General features: G+C 40.9%; 1 pseudogene; it reads right to left on the minus strand.

Moving 5' to 3' along the window:
* Window positions 1–19,346: 19,346 nt before the first annotated feature.
* Window positions 19,347–19,464, minus strand: LOC118608733 (annotated as a pseudogene).
* Between the last annotated feature and the right edge of the window lie 456 nt (window positions 19,465–19,920).

The raw sequence follows: 19,920 nt of genomic DNA on the forward strand, positions 1-19,920 counted from the left end.
CCTTCTCTTGCCACATAAGGTACAGCATTAAACGGTTGCAGGTAATTTGATCTTTACTGGAAAATCATTGTCCGCATGAGTCATTTTGACAATAGTCAGTCAAGAACAACTCGGAAGGTGTCACAGTTAGCTTACTTTCCCAAATAGAATGTACATCCCCTCAACATATTTTATTCAATATTGTCTTCGTCAGAGGATCCGCGTATACCACCTTGTATATAGAAATGCTTCAATAAATGTTTATCGATTGTTAATTGGCTCGGAGAAGAAGGAATGAGGGAGTAAAGAACAGTTAAATTCCAAGTAAAATGTGTTCCCCGGATAGCTGAGGCAAAGATGGAGCAACATAAAATTATTCCAGTGCCCTTTGGAGCACCTTTCATTTCATTCAGATTTTTTATGAAAAGCGAAATGCCCCTTCCTTCTCTTGCTCTGTTCATTTTTTTTCTAATTTTTATTAGAAAAAATGAATAACTAAACATTTTTTTAGTTGGAGTTGGCATTCAATATTATTTTATATTAGTTTCGGGTGTACCGCATAGTGGTTACACTCCCTTCACTTTCGAGCTTTGTACTCTGTGGAAGTAGTTGGCTACTGAATTTCTGAGGCTACAGGAAATGCTCAGAAATGACTCAATTTGTAACCCACGGTGAGGCCTCTGGAAGACATATTTTTTATCTATGTTCTTAAAAATGAGTCATTTTCTACTTAATCATACTTCGAAACTATATTTTGAAAAACTCTGAACTGGATTTCTAGGACAACAACCCGCTAAAGGCATTACCACCAACTCGGGCCCCCTGGTCCTCAGGAGGGTACCGAGTGTTGGCCCTGGCCCCTCAGCCTGGCTTCCTGTGGGATCAGGGATGCTTCCTCGCAGACCTAAAGGAGCTTCATCCCCCTCTTCCCACCTGCTCCTCTACTCCCATGTGGTTTTGCAAGAGATCTTCTGAGTCCCCAAAGAGTTTTTCAACACTACCGTTAATGGCCTCCAATAATCCACCGAAAACTTCTCAAGGAACCAGCACATTTTAAAATTTTATTTTATTTTTTAATAATACCTGCCACTTGGACTAACTTCCAGCATTTCTACAATCACAGGCCAACCGTCACAGGCCTACATTTCACACTTGAAAGTAATTCATCAAGTTCCCAGAGCACCCCTAGATAATCATTAGAATAGTACTTCTTCTTCCTTCTTACGACAACCATTCAATCCACATAAAAGGAATTCCATTTTTCAGCATATCTGGTTAAGATGGAGGAGTATGCACCGGAAGTCTGTCAAAGTAAGACTCACAGAGTTATCTAGAATTTTTGTCACTCTAAGCTAACATGTTAGTATTATTAAAGTGGATTTCATTAAAAAAAAAAAAAAAGAATTCCACTTTTAAAAAAATGCCTCATTTTGGAGCCCTGGAGTATAGTGAATGCTCTGGCACCTGCTGACACCCTACCCACCATGTCAGTATTGAGGGACTGACTCTCCACCAGCTGCTGGGCATGGTGGTGCTGACAAGTTCCATCTGGGTCCCTTTCTGGAAGGGAGAGAGAGAGACCTAGCCCAGAGGCCATGCCCCTCCCCACTCCAATTCTGGACTACTCTGAAGGATCATTCTAGACAAAGTTTGAGATGCTTGCCCAGATCACAGCAACTCCTGCCTTCTGGCAACTGCCAGCATAGCTCTCCAAGGATGTGTTTCCGAAGCCATGTTTACCATGAACTTGGCCCTGGTTGGGTCATTCCTTGGTCATTTCTGTTTCTTGAATGCCATTGCCTTCTATCTGTGTTGAAAACAAGTTCTGGTTCTAGGAAAGGGTGGTCTACTAATGTCGTCAGCCCTGCTGCTTACTTCTGTCTTAGTCATAATGTGCTTTGAGCCTCATTAACTCCCATACGTCATGGGCTTGCTAAAATTCTGTGCTTACGATACACCACAAGCGCCATGTGTGAACTGGAAGGATGGGCAAAAGTCCATAGTGGACGTGCACATTGTATGTATCTCCCCTGCTACACATGCACAAGTGTCATCGTCCCATCGGATTTCACTTACAAAACACAAGTTAAAAAGCTACAGTGATGAAGACTGCGGAGCATTAAACCAAGCATGCGACTCTCCTGAGCGTGGGACTCCGAGCAGGTCTCACGTCCATGAAGCCTCCCCGTGTGGGAAACAGGAAGAGAGCTGTGATGTTTTCCAGACCCTAGTTCCAAGACTTCACACCAGCGAGGGAACACACATGCCTCCCCATCAGCAACATGGGACACCTGTTCCATGGGACTGATTCAAGGTAGAATGAGCTAATTTTGTTCCTTTCACTCAAGAGTCTTGATGAACATAATAATGTTCACGCATAGTGGCTTTCGTTTTTCCAAATAAAGAGTCCGAATTGTATTAGCCTGAGTTAAAACGAGCAGCCCTTGTGATATCTCGAAGGCTTTTCATTGGTCCCTTGCTCTAACTTCTCTAGAGTCACTTCGTTTTCCTCCAGGTGCTGTGAAGGCAGGTGCATGCTATGTGCTAGACCAGGTGCCTCTGGATCAAATGCCAGGACGAAGGAGATGTTATCTGTGCTATTTCATTTACTCATCTTATAGATGGAAGCTGCACAATTTCTCATCTTTCTTTCACGAGTTATGAAAGCTAAGAACTCAGGGGCTGGTGCTGTGCTGTCTGGATTTGAATCTCATTTCCACCATTTGCTTATATAAGCGCATGCCTCAGTCTCCTCATCCGTAAATGGGAATGCTATTAGTACTACCGAGGGTTGGTGTGAGAACGAAGAGTCTCTACATACACAGCACTTAGAATCTTGTCTGATAATATTATGTGTGTTCGCTATTTTTATTCCCCCCAAAATATAAAGATCTTTATTCTTTTCGTAGTTTAAGAAAGCAAATACTAAGTATATCTTCAACTGAAAATTTGGCAAAAAAAAAAAAAATATGTACATATCACGCATAATCCTAGAGATAAATGTCACCGACTCTAACAGTCTTTTTTTTTTCCCTTATGCATTCGTCTGTTCCTTTGCTTTTTCCAAAACTGGGATTAAATATACATATTATTTTGTAGCCTCGTGTAGTTTAACTGCATGCTATGGAAGGTTTTTCGCTGTTACAAAATCATTTTCATACCTATGTATTATTTCATGGAGCAGGTATACAATGATTTATTACAGCAATTCAATTTTTAAAACCATTGAGATTCTGGCTTTCCAATCTTATAGATAATACGGATGTTAACATCAAATTATGTGTGTATTTCGGTAGACTATATTTTTCTGTATATTCTATAGAACGTAGAGAATATATTTTTCATATCCATGATAATATTTAATCTCTCAGGTTGTATCCGATAGCTCAAAATTTGTCAATTGATAGACTTACGTTGAATTACTTCTCTCTAATTGTATTACTTACCATTTGCCCTCAGAAAGCTGCCGTATTACTTTTCCGCCTACGAATGTGGCCTTGAAATATTCTCCCTTTGTTGATTTGTTAATTCTCTTTTTAGTGAGTTTACTATATCCACAAACTACAGAGCTCATGGTAGACAAGTTCCTCTTCAAGTTTTTTGACTTCTGGGAAGCCCAAACTAGTTTTGTTCCCTGGGTCAGAGAGAAACTGATAAAACAAACTCACACACACATACACACAAAAAAACTGTGAGTGATTCAGTATTAGGGAGGATGTATCAGGAAGCATGACTTCATACAAACAATGAATCACTGATGGAGTTTGGGCCATCAGCCAAAAGAAGAGATATCTCCACGTTTTACATAAGTCATTAATTCAGTAAGCATTTATTGATTACCTTCTATGGCTAGACACTGCAATAACTGTTGGAGATACCCAGAATCCTTTGCATTCAAGGAACCTGTGACTTAGTAAGGGAGAGAGCAAAAAATAAAACAATCAGGATTCATTACAATAAAAGAAGAGCGGATGTTAAGACCTGTCCAAGACATGGGATGTCAGAAGAGAAGCACAAGAATAGAAATTGTGTTTGCCCAGTATCCTCAATACATCTTTCTTTCTGTGTGACAGCCATAAGGTTAGAGGGTCGATCCCAGCTCTAGGGGTGGGCCTTGCGGAATCTAAGTCACTCAGGGACCCACAAGCCTCTGGATACAGGGCATCTCCCACGACACCGCTCTTCAGTCCTGCGTTGCCGTTCAGGCCACCAACAGATGAGGGGAGGTGTTCTGAGAACTTTCGGGAAACGAGTGTTTCTACTCCGTTTGTTTTTAATTGAGATGTAACTCACACATCACCATATGACTTGTACACCTTGTAAAGTATAAAATGCAGGTTTTAGCATGTTCACGAAGTTGTGCAGCCATCACCACCACCTAATTCCAGAACGTTTTCGTCACCTCCAAAAGAAACCTTGTATTTTCTTCTCTCCCCGTAACCCCTGGCAACCATTAATCTATTTTTTGTCTCTTTTCCCTATTCTGGATATTTCACGTTAATGGAGTCATACAACATGTGGCTTTTGTGTCTGACTTCTTTATTTAGCATAACGCATTCAGGGTCAAGCCATGTTATCAGTAGTTCATTTCTTTTTATGGTGAAATAATATTCCATGCTGTGGATATACTATATTTTGTTTATCCATTTATCAGCTGATGAATTTGGGGGTTGTTTTCATTTTGGGGCTATTATAAATAATGGTGCTATGAGCATTTGTGCACAATTTTGTGTGTGTATATATATATGTTTTCCATTCTCTTGGGTAAATACCTAGGAGTGGATTGCTGAGTCATATGGTAAATCTATATTAAACTATTTGAGAAACTGCCAATCTGGTTTTCCAAAGTGACTATATCATTTTACATCCCCATCAGTAGTGTGCAGGGCTTCTAATTTCTCCAAGTGTTATCACTTACCTTTTTTAACGTAATTATCACAGAGTGTGTGAAGTGATCTCTCAGTGGTTTCAATTTTCATTTCCCTAGTGACTAATGGTGCTGAGCATCTCTTTAAGTGCCTGTCGACCATTTGTGTATCTTCTTTGGATAAATATCTACTTGAGTCTTTTTCCTACTTTTAAGTCAGGCTATTTATCTTTAAATAGTTGAGTTGTAAGAGCTCTTTATATATTCTGGCTCTGAGACCCTAATCAGGTATATGATTTGCAAATATCCCCCCCATCTGTGGGTTGTCCGTTTTGCTCTTTTTAAGAGCACTCCTGCATGTGGTACCCTCTCTCTCCCACTGTATATTGCTGTAACTGAGGCCAAAATGGCGGTGGCCATCTTGTCGCTCGCCCATGTTTAAGCCATGCATAAGGATAAGCCGAAAGATGGAGCCGATTCTTGGGAGACCGTTTTATCTTATCTCTCAGCTCCTAAGTCCCTGAACCAATACATTTACTTATTGTTTAATTGTCACATTCGATAACCGGCTGCTGAAAGTTTCCTAAAGTTTTCGTTGTTTCCTCCTCCTCCGGTCAAACCATAGGGTTCAAGAACTAACCTTCAACACCAGCAGCAGCATCTGGGAGTTTGTGCAAATATTACGAGAGTTGTGAGTAGTATCACCTCAAAGACGGGGAAACAAATGAAAACATCTTCTCAGAGGCAGTGGTGTTAGATTTCACTGTTGCCTTGCTAATTAAAAGTTAGTTTAATAAACGTTTATCTCTTGCATCCAGTGTTCTGAGATATAATCTATATTTTAATGGTCTTTGGGCAGATCAATAGGTAATAGACTGAATGGGTAATTTAGCTCCCCAGTCAAAAAATCCTCCTGCCTCAATGGGTTTCTTCATAAAGCACAGCGTCCCAGCCAATCTTTACTTCCTCTCCTGTGGCACAAGGGAAATGTTCAGCTGTTTTGTTTTCAGAAAACTCAAGGTGTATCAGTTAACCAGCCAGTTCTGAAAGTGGCTTTGCCGGTTTGTGTACTGCTACTGAATGGATTACAAAAGAAAGAAAGAAAGGGAACACCAAAAAAAAAAAAAAAAAAAAAAAAAAAGGCAAGGTGTGGAGAGAAGTGATCATAGTAAAAAGATCCAAAGCACCAATGGGTGCATTTTATTCTTATTTAGAAACACTAGTGGTAGCAGAGGCCACTAAACTTCTACTTGACCTTTTTTTTTTTTCTTCAAAGAGAACTCCTTTGCTTTAGGAATCAAAAACACCGAATCCATCTCACCACAACTTCGTTCTGTAGATCTCTCTCAGTACATTTTCTCACAAAGATTTGGTAACAAAAGTTCTGAGTAAGTATCGCATTCCCAAGACTTGCCTCCTAGACAATATCAAGTCAGGTGGTCTAAGTGCTTAACCTCCCCGCTGGGCGTCAGTGGAACCTCTGTGGGAAATGCACGGAGGCTTCCAAACCTGCTCAGTGGGCCCCAAAAGCAGACACTAAAAAATAGCAACTCTCTTGCAAAGTCACAGGGAAGTGATCTGGGAATGCATAGAATATTACATTGTATTTTTATTTTTTTTTAATGCGTTTAAAAGGTGACCTGTACTTCAGTTAGCTCCTCTCCCCACCAGGAGCATGCAGCTGAGAGCACTCCAGCAAACGTGCCCAACACAGAGCAGAGGTGCTTCCTGGCTAAGTCGCCTCAGTGATGCAAAAGTTTAGAACGACCACCACCATGCTGTGCATGCTAGGGTATTTTGTTTTCTTATCCAGGTGTGGGCTTGTGAAAAGTTTAAATAAATGTTTGCCTTGAATTTTATCTGCTCATATCCTTAATTGAATCATTTATTAACGGGAAAACATTTCTCAAAAACAGTTCTCTTCTCTTTGACATAATCCTTGGGTGTTGAAAGCTGGTTTTCTAGAGAAGCCTTCCTTGACCATGCTAGCAGAAATAACAACAGCAAGTCACCTTCATTCTTTATTTCTCTCTCCAACTTTATTCTTAGTCATAGCACTTATTACCACCTGACATATTATATATATATATATATATATATATATATATATATATATTTGTTGATTTTTTACGTCATGTGAAGGCATACACATGTGCACACACAATGATATAAGCTACATAAAAGATGGGAATTATTTCATCTGTACCTTATTCCAAATGCCTAGAGAAACAGATGGATGATAAATTTTTACAGGATAAATAATTCAATGAATCTGCTCTTTATTCACTGATTCATCTATTTAAAACAGCACGCATCATGGGCTCGGGACGCAGACTGGTTGAACCCAAGGTCTTCCATTTACAAGCTGTGTGACCATGGGCCATCACACAACCTCTTTGTGCCTTGGTTTTGTAATTAGCATGACGGGATTAATAATAATACATATCTCACAAAGTTGTTATGAGTATTAAATAAGATGTCATACACAAATCACTGAGAATGAGGTCTGGAAAATACATAGCGCATAAGCATAATGCTTATGAAACCCCCTGTACTCGATCAATATTAACAATCATAACTCATTTATTCAGCAAATATTTATGGAAAGTTTACGACAGGTCAGGTGCTGTGCTATAAACTGAAAGTGCAAAGGTGAAAAAATCAAAATCAAAAAATGGACCGTGCCCTTACGGAGCTTGTAATAGAGTGGGAGAGAAAGTTATTAATCCAAGTAACCACGCAAATGAATGTGGAATTAAAACTGTCTTAAATGTTAAGAAGTGATAGGGCGAGAGTATATTTTTAAGAGTATATTTTTAAGAGTATATATTTCTGATCTGGTCAGAGGTGGAAGAGGAAGACTTCAGGGGAAGTTAAGGAAGTGCGATGGGGCGAAAATGGATATAAACGTTGAATTTTAAGGTGTTTCGTGTTAACGCTGCTCTGTAACTCCCCTCTTTTTCTTCAGGGAGTCCACAGAATGAGTTGATAACCTTGAGTTAATAATGATTTTACACCGACAGAGGAGGGTCTGGTCTCTGCTCCAGAGAAGCTGTGCTGAGGATGGACTTCAGCCGTAGGCCAGTGGAAAGGTGACGGGGTGATAAACTGTCCTCCCCCAACATCCATGCTGGGAACAAAAAATACATACATTAGAATGTATAATTAAGCCATTTTATCTGGACTTAAAGGGAGAGTCAGAGTGCTGAGGGCTAGAGGCCTTTTGAACATCTGGCTTACTTACAATAACAATGTTCAGAGAAGATTAAGAAGAAAGAATAAGTTCATTCATAATCCTACCTCCATAAACCATAATCATTTTTCCTTTTTTTTTTTAATTTTCTGTTTTCCCTTTTATTCTTGCGCTATTATAACTGCAGGCATATATGGTTGAACTCATAGGGCACAAATAATTTTATATCTTGCTTTTATGTGGTGGTATACAGTCTTCATAATTATGTGTATTAATTGTTACCCTCTGTTTATAAGGAGAGAAATTGAGCCTTAGAACCTGGCTGATTGCTGTTCTCAACAAATTATAGTCATGTGGTCACATAACAACGTTTCAGTCAATAATGGGCCGCATATACGACAGTGGTCCCATGAGATGATGATGGAGCTGAATTTCCTGTAAAAACTGGAAGAATATCTGGTTCAGAAGGAATTTTTTTTTCCTCTGACAGGACCAATAGAGAGGCAATAGATTTCTTCTCACTCACAGCATGGTTTGGATGCATGGTTTACATCCCAAATCGGTCAGCCGCTGACCTATGGCAGCACTGAGTTGCCCTCCCGGCTGGATGATGTTCGGAGTACATTCTGTAAATTCTTTGTTGACCTAAGGTCCACAGGAGCTACCTGAACAAGTACCAAGTGTCACTACTGCTTAAGTAGAAACTCCCTGTGGCGGCGTGGTGCCAGCCTGTCCACGTGCTTTGGAAATGTCTTTAGGTTGTAATAATGTAAAGCATAGATAAGTTTTATTTCTTCCATCAATTCAATGCCAGAGAGAGAGCCCTTTGTGCCAGAGAGGGTCAATGGAACCAACATCAATTCTCCAAAGTCAAAATATTGAGTCCGCAGTTCTACAGCGTCTCCATGCTAGGCACTCTCTTTTACATAGATCACGATGTTCCTTAATCTGACCATGCTCCAATATGCGACAGCCGAAACCACATTATAATGACGATCCGTTATGTTTCTTTCTCGATCCATCTTCATTTCTCATTTCCACTGATCCTCAGGCCACCTTTCACTCCCTCCTGATGATCACTGTCGTGGTGATCTACTCCTCATCCAGCTAGTTTCTTCCTGATATTTCCAGTGGATCCAGCCCACATCCCTGTTCAGGGGCCAGTTTTGACAGCTTCGATGTTTTTTTTTTTTTTCTGACTCTATCAGAAGGAAGCAGGGCAGGGCTTGTGGGCAATGTGTATAAAGTCTCCAGCATTGTACGGCAACGTCCCAGGCCTGCCTGCATGCACCAGTCGCTCACTGACTCACCCAGAGCTAGGACTTCCAGTTCTAGGTGTAACATTTTTTGTTTTTTATGCTATATTTTTACTGTCCCTTTTCTATTCTTACATATATTTAGATACACAAATACTTATCACTGTGTTACAAATGCCAGTAGTGTTCAGCATGGTAACACACTATACAGACTTGTAGACTAGGAGCAATAGGCTGTACCAGATGCCCTAGGTATATAGTGTACCCTGTGATGTTCGCACAACAACGAAATCACCTAATGATGCATTTCTCACAACGTATCCCTTAATAACGAGGCATGACTGCTAAGGCTAACGGCCCTTAGCTAGAAAGGCAAGTCCTTGGAGTGCAGAATTCGGTGGTTGCACTCGATCCCCACAACTAACCCAACACTGCAGCCGCATGATTACATACATGCATTTTAGAGATGGGGTTAAGGAGTCGACAGGAAAATACACACCTGTGTGTCTCCCCTGCTCTCAGTACTCTACCCCACCACCGCCTTACTTCTGACACCTGATGTGTTGGATCTCCACACATCAAGCCGTTCTGCAACACCAGCTGGGGGGGGAGGGTCCCACGATTTAATTCAATTCTGACATCATCTACCTGGGTTTAGCATCAGAGCCCAAGAGGTTAAGGATTTAGTCCCACAGAGCTGGTCCTCCTTCAGATGCCAATCTCAAGAACAGGTTGTCACTTGTGCTTCTGACCAACAGGCTATAAATCGGAGGTTCTCACAACCCTCAATTATTTTGTTAAAGTGGTTGACAGAACTCCAGAAAACAGATTGGTGATTTAATATAAAAGGATATAATAGCCAAGTGGACGAGATGCATAGGGCAAGCAAAGAATGAGGAAGGGGTGTGGAGCTTCCATGCCCTCTCCCGATGCATCCTCCTCCCAGCACCAAAAGAAGCTCTACAAACCTTTCCTTTCCTTCCTGGGTGTTTATGAAGGCTTCATCACATAGGCATGATGAATTAAATCATTGGCATTGGTGATCGATTTGATCTCCTTCTCACCTCCTTGGAAGATGGGGGTTGGGGCTGAAAGTTCCAACCCTCTAATCCTTGGCAACCAGCCCCCATCTTGGGGCTTTCCAAAGCCACCACAGTAACAAAGTCTGGTGTGGTTTCAAGGCACATGTTGTGAGTAACAAAAGCCACCTTTATTATTCTTATCACTTAGGTAATTCCAAGAGTTTTAGAAACTTCGTGCCAAAAAAGAGGTGAAGACCAAAATATATATATATCACGGAGTGTCAGAGAGGCAGTCTGTGGCCGAGGAAGAGAGAAGGAGTCATAAGCCAAGCCCAGGATCTTGGACACCTTGGTCTCATTAGCTTATTCACTGAGCTAAGCAGTCTGAGAACACAAAACAAACAAACAAAAAAATTGCAAACCGTTTCAAGATTTGGAGGCTAGAGAATTATTCAAAGCAATCAACATATAGTAATAAATAAGATAGTGTGACATCAAGATAGGGAGGGGTACAATTAAAATTCATTAAGACACAATAAGAAACTCTAGTCTAGGCTTGTTGCAGGTAAAAGGGATTTTGCCAATGAATTATTCAAGGAGAAATGAGGTGAATAAGGGAACTCGCCCATGGCTTGCCAATAGTACAGACCTAGTTCAAACTTTCTACCCAGGTAATAGTTAACAAAATGTAACAAAGAAGTATATTTGGTCGGTGCTTGAGTACTTGCACACAGCTTGGCCTTAGTCCTTCTCTTACAGTCTTAACCTTTCACAATCGGCAAGGAAAAAGAGCACTAAGAATGTAATCTTCCATTTTATTTATTTATTTAATAATTTTTTAGGCAAGACAACCCTTGGTTGACCTCACAGATTGCAAGGACCTTGTCAGTTTCCAATCCCTTGTTTTTAATTTGTTTTTTGCACCGACAGCACCTGGTCTTCCTAGGTGGTCTCCCATCCAAGTACTAACCAGGCCTGGCCCTGCTTCTCTTCAGAGATCAGACAGGCTCAGGTTTGTTCAGGGTAGCCGTGGACTATAATCTTCCATTTTAAAATTCATAACAGGTTCAAGAAAAGCGTGGAACCCATGTGAATCGTTTTATTCTACTCTTCTAAGAAGCGATTTTAAGCCGCATTAATTAAAAGGTTTGGAGCATCATTCATGTGCCCAGCGCAGTGCCGGCTCCACTTATACACAGAAAAATAAGGCCTTTTCCTCGAGATGATTATAATCTGGAGGGACAGAGAGGCACAGGCGCAACGGAGGACAACGCGACCCCCCGTGCCGCAACCGGGGGGGGGGGGGGGGTGGGGGAGGTGCTCTTCCAGAAACACGGCAGAGCCTCTGTGCGTGCGGTTTCTCCTACCGCCTTCCCTTTCTTCACCACCCACTGGACTACACTCGAGCTTCCCGTCCTGGCGCTACATCAGCTTTTGCATAACATGTTCACGGACCCTTCCTCCGCCAGTCGTCTCCCCTTTTCTTTCTTAGACTTTATCGTTCGTCACTTTTCCTACATCATTCGAAATTTTCACTACACAAAATAGCACTCGATGATAGACCATTTTGTAAGAACTTGTGTCTTCTTGATTGTTTCATGCTTCCAGCAAAAAAAAAAAGAAAGAAAGAAAGAAAAGAAAAACATCTTTCCTGTGCATTCTGTCTTGTGCCTAATTTAAGGCTGAGCACTGATCGTGTGCCTGGGTCTGCCTTTCTCATTTGGTCATCTTTGCTGCTAAAATCCTCATCGTTATGTTCTCCTCCTACAGAATGCACAGGAAAGATCTGTTTTTCTTTCTTTCTTTTTTTTTTTTTTTTCTGGAAGCATGCAACAATTATCTCGTGATAATTTATTTTGTCACATCTAGATTCAATGAGTCGACGCCTTAAATTTCTAGCCCAGATATAAGATTTCAAATCGAATAGTGTCATTACGCAATACCTAACACATTCTATTAGGAACATGTGGTTTTTATATTTTATATTGTTTTTACATTAATACTGTCAACAAAAGAAATGTCCAAACCTGTGGAAAATTTTTATGAGTTTATTTGAGCCAAATTGATGACATATGCCACGGAGCAAGATCTCAAATGTTCCCGAGAAAAAGAGTTTTGCAACTTCTTTTATGCATTTGAAATTAAGGAGGGATTACATGGAGGTGGGAGAAAGCAAGGCGGGGAATGGATTACAGGATAGTTATCCAGATTATGTGCTCCCTCGAGGGTGGGTACCGCTTATTTCAAAGGTGTGTTAACCTAGATGCACAGAAACAATGCGCAGGGCTTGCTTAAAGTAAAGGTAAACGTTTTACTAAAAAGTTATGTGCCTGAGGTGTGAGTATCCACCCTGATCTGCCCAGTTAGGAATTTATGATCAGATCACCCTGTGAAGTTATTTCCCATAGAACCTCCTTTTTTTTTTCCCATCCACAATACAATAGATATTAAGTATCTACACTTACGCACAAAATATGTTTTGTTGTTAAATAATACGTGCTTTTGGTCATAAGTAATGAATCGAAATGAGAAACTAGTTCGACTATTTTCTTTACTTTTATTAACCCTTGTGCTCCAAAGCAGTTTTGCAGTGAATTATGGGAATGGCTTTCTCATGTCGGCCTGTCTCTGGATTAGATTCCTGTCCCACGTTTTCTCTTCACATCCTCTTCAGCTCTGACTAGAATCTCAGTACTCCATTTCCCAGCAGAAGGATGAGTGGTAACAGACTTCGAAGATATGAAAAAGCTAAATCTCAAACCAGGAGTGGTAATAATAACTAACTAACTAACTAAATAAATAAAATCAAACAAAAAGAAAAATGCTTACAATGCAGAGCCTTCCGAAGGCTCAGGAATTGACGAAAGAAGTTCTTCAGGAAGTGGGAGTGAAGAGGACGACATGGAAAGTTCATTTCAGAAGCGGTTAGACCGCCACGTCCCTTCTAGTCCGTACATGGGGCATGGGCACGTCCACACTTGGTCAGAAACGAGAGCTTTATTCTTGGGGAAGGTAAAAGAAAGCGTGTCTGAACCAGGGGACTCCAGGTATAGTTGGGGGTGGTTCTTGTAACTCAAACAAGGGAGATGAAGTGCAAGTCTACATAGTAAGTGTCGGCATCTCCAGTACTGCTCCCTGGCTTGGTTGGCTCTGAGAATGCAGGCAGCCAGGCTCGTCGAGAGAGACTCATTTGTGTGATCCTAAGCAAATTACTCCATTCCATCGCACTTTCCCTGAGCTTAAAAGGAAGATAATATTATTGTACAAGGTTGAGTTAATAATGTACATGAGAGAAACATTTTCTGGACCTTACGGACCTGTGCAGATACCATCATCATCATCATCATCATCAACATCATCTTTTATTGTCTCCATCATCGTGCTCGCTTCAGCAGCACATATATTATCTCCATTATCTTCTTGTAATTCACAGAGTTTTTCAAGAAGGATCCTACAAAGGAAAGAAGAGTGGTAGGTAGTACTAATGTTCACCAATATTAGTTCCCCTCTACTTCCTGAGCACTTGGAAGAAAAGACTTCCCAACTTCCTTGGCAATGGGCGAAGCCATGTGACTCTCTCTGATCAATGGAGTAGGCGAAAGGACCCAACGTGTTTAATGGCCAGTGCTGATTCTTTCTCCTTCCTCATCTTGGTAAAGTGGCTTAAGAGGCCTTTCGCTGCTGCCACAAGACAAAGCTCCTATTGGCTGGGTTCCTAAGTAGTCGTGTGGAGCAGAAGTCCCTGCCAACTCCATGGGACTTGCAGTATGAGTGAGAAATTAACTTTTTTTGTGGTACTGACTCACTGAGTCTCGGAATTGTTTGTTACTGCAGCATAACATAGCCTAACATGACCAACACATGGACCACAGGATAAAGAAATCCTAAATCTAGCTATGGCCTAACTACCTTGAGTAAGTAAACTAAAGTATACCATCTCTAAGGTCCCTTCAAGCTGTTACAACAACAAAGCAATCCCATGCAAGTGACAAACCGGTATTACCTTCTGTTTAAGAGATAAAAGTTCAGCTATAGCAAACCACTTTACAGAATGAATCAAGCCAGAACACCTTTTAGCATTGAGACGTTATTTTTAAAATTGTTTTAGACACACACCTGCCTTTTAAAGAGAATGCGTTAAACACAGTTGCATTAAACATAATCGATAATTCATGGTTCATTATCATGAATTTTGGTTATTTTACAGTGAAGTCCTCAGGCCAGCAATCGGAGTAGGCCTATTTGATCTTCCCAATGGCCTCAATGCGATTTAACTTTCTGTTTTTGATTTTTCGTCTTTCTGTGCCTTTGTGCCAACTTTTCATTGCTAATAATGTACTGATTATCTTCAGAAGCACATCTCTCTACTTTTTTTTTTTTTTTTTTTTGGCTCTTGAGATAAAAAACAGATTTCAAACTCTGTTGGGATTATATACATAATGATTAGAATATAGAGTCTGGGTAAGAGGTTAAGAGACTTTCCTAAGAATAAAGGATATAGGTTTTAGCCATGAATTTTGTAGCCTCTGTGGCTATATATCTTTTTGCTTAATTTCTTGTTCTCACAAATGTTGTACAAAGGTGAATTTCCTTGGTAACTAGGCTCTGGTTTGACAGCGTGCTAACGTATTTAATTCTCTACAGCAACCCAGCAACACAGATTCATAATTAAGTTGCTAATATGTACCTGACAACTTTAGAAATACTTCTTAGGCCATTGCCAAAACTAACATTGTGGGAAGAATTGAAACAATTCATTCCTCATGACAGTTTGGTGAGGCAATTCAGTGTAATGATTAAGTGTGTAGGCTCTGATGGAAGACTGTGTTCAGAAGCCAGTTCTACCCAATGCCAGCTCTGTGAACTTGGACAAGTAAGTCAAACTCTTGGTATCTGCATTTTCTTGTTTTTAAATTGCAGATCAGCAGCTCAATGAGTAATATGTTAAGTGCTTAGAAAAGTTCCTGGCGCATAGTCAGCCTTCAGTGAATATTAGACTCATGATAATTATTTTTCTCAGTCTTTTTAATGTATTTGTTGCATCAGGATTCTTCAGAGAAATAGAACCAATACGATATGTAGAAAAATGTATCATAAGAGATTGACTCGTATGATAATAGAGTCTGAGAAGTTCCAGTCTGCTGCTATCTGCAAGCTGGAGGCCCAGGAAATCCGCATCTTCCTCCACCTTTTCGTTTTATACAAGCCCTCGACAAATTGGATGGTGCCCATCTGTATTGGCAAGGTGACCTTCTTTATTCAGTTTATCCATTCAAATGCCAATCTCTTCTGAAAATACCCTCACAGACACACCCAGAACAATGTTTCCCCAGCTATCTGGATATCCCTTAGCCTAGTGAAGTTGACACATAAAATTAACTATCACATTTATTATTATTGATAAGATAACAGGAGCTGCAAGAACATAATGGTTTCCTCTAATTTTCTAATTTTCCATTGGTCACTGTGTTAGTCAGGGCTCTCCAGAGAAATAGAACTGAGAGGATGATTTTAGAAAAATAGAGAGATTTATTTTAAGGAATTGGCTCATGATTATGGAGGCAGGTGAGTCCCAAATATGGAGACTCAGGGGAGAGCCAAAGTTGTAGTTCAAGTCCAAAGGCCATCCAATGCAGAATTCCCTCTTGCTTGAGTGAGGACAACCTTTAATTCCTAATCAGCACCTCAGTTATAGCATAACAGATGAATTACAGTCAGGTGCCACGTAATGATGCATATGTACTAAGGTGGTCTCATAAGATTATAATGGAGCTAAAAAATTCTTGCTGCCATTGTAACAGAATGGCACAAAGTTCGCAAAAATCAACAGCTGTGGTTGAAAAGGCAAACAAATTTAACCCGACTATGACTGAGGATGACACTGTGGAGCCCCTAGGGGTGGTTCCTGAGGAATCAATGAATGAAGAGTTGTTGGAACCGGAACAGGAACACGTAGCTGCAGAGGAGAGAGAGGGGGAAACTGTGGGAAAAGAAAAAGAACGCCCAGGAAAAGTCACAGCAAAGGGCTTAGCTGTAGCTTTGGAGACCACTATGAGCTCTTTTAAAAGTTTGAAAATGTGGACCCCTGGCACAGAAAGATTTTCATTGATAGAGAGGAACTTTCATGGTGTATTATCTATTTATAAGCAAATCTATGATAAAAAAAAAAAGAGAAAGAAAGGAAGGAAGGAAGGAAGGAAGGAAGGAAGGAAGGAAGGAAAGAAGGAAAGAAGGAAAGAAGGAAAGAAAGAAAGAAAGAAAGAAAGAAAGAAAGAAAGAAAGAAAGAAAGAAAGAAAGAAAGAAAGAAAAAAGAAAGAAAGAAAGCAAGCAAGCAAGCAAGAAAGCCAAGCAAATCATCATAGATGTATTTCCGAAAAGAGTGACATATCCTCAGGAAAAGCCTCAGGCAGGTCCTACAGGAGGTTTCCCAGAAGAAGGCATTGCTATCACAGGAGATGACAGCTCTGTGCATATTAACGGCCCCAAAGACCTTCCCGTGAGAAAAGACGCGGAGGTGGAAGACAGTGACGCTGATGACCCTGACCCTGCGTAGGCCTAGGAGGACGTGTGTCAGTTTTTAACAAAGTTAAAAAAATTAAAGGAAAATTTTAACAGGAAAAAAGTTTATAGAATAAGGATATAAAGAAAACGCTTTTGTACAGCTGTACAATGTGCTTGTTTTTAGGCTGTTATTACAAAAGAGTCAAGAATTATAAAAAGTTTATAAAATACACTTAGTTACAGTAAGCTAAGGTTAATTTATTATTGAAGAAAGAAAAAAAATTTTAAAAATTGAGTGTAGCCCAAGTGTACAGTGCGTGTAAAGCGTGCAGCAGTGGACAGGATGTCCTAGGCCTTCACCTTCACTCACCGCTCACTCACTGACGCGCCCACAGCAACTTCCAGTCCTACAGGCTCCATTCCTGGTAAGTACCCTTTATAGGGGTATCATTTTTTTTATCTTGTATATATTTTTATTGTACCTTTTCTACGCTTAGATCTGTTTAGAGACAAACGCTTACCATTTATAATTTCCTACAGTATTCAGTGCAGTAGTATGCTGTGCAAATTTGTACCTAAGAAAAGCAGACTATATTACACAGCCTAGGTGTGTAGTAGGATACGCTACCCAGCTTTGTGTAAGTGTACTCTATGATATCCTTCACACATGACAAAATCACCTAAGGATGCTTTTTTTTCACAATGTGTCCCAGACATTCATTAAAGAACTGGATAGCATTTAACTGATTGGATGAGGCGCATCCACATTGTGAACGGTAATGTGCTCTACTCAAAATTCATCAATTTAAATGTTAAACACCCCCACAGAACCATCCAAAAGTATGTCTAAGCACATAGCTGGGCACCGTGGTCCAGCCTAGTTGACACATAAAATTAACCTTCACAATCACACGTAATTTTCCTAACTGGGCCAATGTCTTCAACTGGTGGCTCGATCCTAGATCCAGAATGTTCTGGTGGGAAGTTCTCACTCGCAGTCCTCACTCTCTCCTTACTTTCATTGATGATGGAGGATTCCTTCTTCTTCATGGAGTATATGGTAGCAGAGCATTAAGGTCTCTCTAGTCTAAAACATCTGCTTCTCCTCTGGAGGGCACAGTGTCCGGAAGAATCAAGCATTGGTAGTTTGGTTTAATCTCTCAGCCTATCCTCTAGAAAGCTTTATTATTTCTTCTGGCTTCGCAGAAAACTGACCTGATTTGATCGCACACAGTTCCTAGGTTTCTTCGGATAGATGTTGGATCCTTTAAAGAAGTTTGGTGAAGGTCAAGATTAACTATTTCCCCACAACCTTGCTCTCAACTTACAATAAAAACAAGTCTCAGACATTTATTTTAAGAAATACTAATTAGCAAGCAGAGCCGCGTTTATGGAACCTGTTCAGTGAAGTCCACGAAGTCCCGCCCTTCTGTCCTTCCGGGTGTTCTGACTACCGCCAAGGATGAACAGTTAGTTTGCAGTAGCTGTGATAACATTTCAGAGGCAGGATTCTAGGCCTTCTTAGTAGGCATCTGTGGGTCCCAGGCCTGGCTGGTCCCAGGTTTGGCTGTGATCCAGGCTCGCAGCTAGGAATAGGACCCCGGATTTAGAATGTGACATTCGTGTAATAGGGTGCCTATGCCTAAAATATGTAAACATAATTCAGCTTATTGTATCACACGTGTGTGGCTGAAGGCCACTATTGTACTCTGATCTGCGTGGAGCCACGCAGTGCCCTGGGAAGCAGAAGGGGCACAGAAGAAGAGCAGAAGGATGCTCCTGCGGGAGAACTGCGCTCCCCGCGACAGAAGCACGCTCCCCACCATAAATTCGGTGCCTGCTGTTTCATTCTCACGTCAGTCCCTTGTGCATTCTTCCAACTGGGCATCTTACTGCCAAAACCTTCCTTTCTCAATCAGCTCGGCGCTGACAGCATCAGGCAACTATAAAGCAAAGGCTGACAAGAGAACCGTTAGGGGCTCATGCTCCAAGCCTCATCCCTCAAGGTGTAAGTTACAGCCTTCATAAGATTGTTGCATACTATCCCTGCAAGGATGAAAAGATTCGAAACTGTTTTAGCTGACCTGCATGTCTTGAACATTAAATTCACCATTTAGAGCCCACTTCTACTATCTACTGAACTAGTTAATAGGCCACTACGTTCACCAATAAAAATCCATCACTTGTATTAACTGGCACAGTGTGGCTTGTTGATCTAAAACCATTTCTAGCAAGCAGAGCTCGGAGTAGTCCCTTCCATGGTGTGGGTTTCCAGATTCGAGCAACAGTGGGTGGACCATCCCTGGACTGTGTATTCCTGATCAGCACCTTGGTTATATGCTTGGTTATAGCATAACCCATTTAACATACACGTAATAGCTCTTAGTGTACAAGGAATTATTTCCAAGTAAATAAATAGACATTGTAACAATAGCAAACCTGGGTTTCACACTGCTATATTCTTCTGCTATGTCCAACATTCCCCACTAGGTCTCAAAATTGCTTAGTTATTATTATTCTTTTTTAAAACCGACAGCACCCAGTATTCCTAGGTGGTCTCCCATCCAAGTACTAACCAGGACCACCTTGCTTAGCTTCTGAGATCAGATGAGATTGGGCACGTTGAGGGTGGCATGGCCGTAGACTTCAAAATTGCTAAATTAAGAATTCTTTGCCCCAGATAGAATTTGAAGCTGAAGGACAATGAAAGGTGCCAAATATTAGTTACGGGATGTTAACTGCTCAGGCAAAGCCTGACTTGGCAGTTCATTATGGGGAACGCCTTGCCTCTGAGTCTAGACCTCATGTAGGCAGGTCTAAATGCAGTGTTTTATCATTTCATTTAGGTCAAGCTATAGGGGAATACTCCCAAGAACCAAAATCACACATTTGCTCTCTAAATCAAGTCTTTCTTGGACATCTATGTTCCTGAGAATCTGAATTAGTTATTGGAAGCCGCCTTGCGACACTAGAAGTAGGGCGAGGGGGGTACCAGATGGTTCTATGCAGGTTTCTCTGTCCATGTTATGGAAAAGCCTGATGAATGTTCCACTTCTCTGAGTGTAGATCTCTCTAAGGTCTGATGAAACGGAGCCCTGCCC

This window comes from Rousettus aegyptiacus, unplaced genomic scaffold (assembly GCF_014176215.1).
Source record: "Rousettus aegyptiacus isolate mRouAeg1 unplaced genomic scaffold, mRouAeg1.p scaffold_m13_p_10, whole genome shotgun sequence".
NCBI lineage: Eukaryota > Metazoa > Chordata > Mammalia > Chiroptera > Pteropodidae > Rousettus > Rousettus aegyptiacus.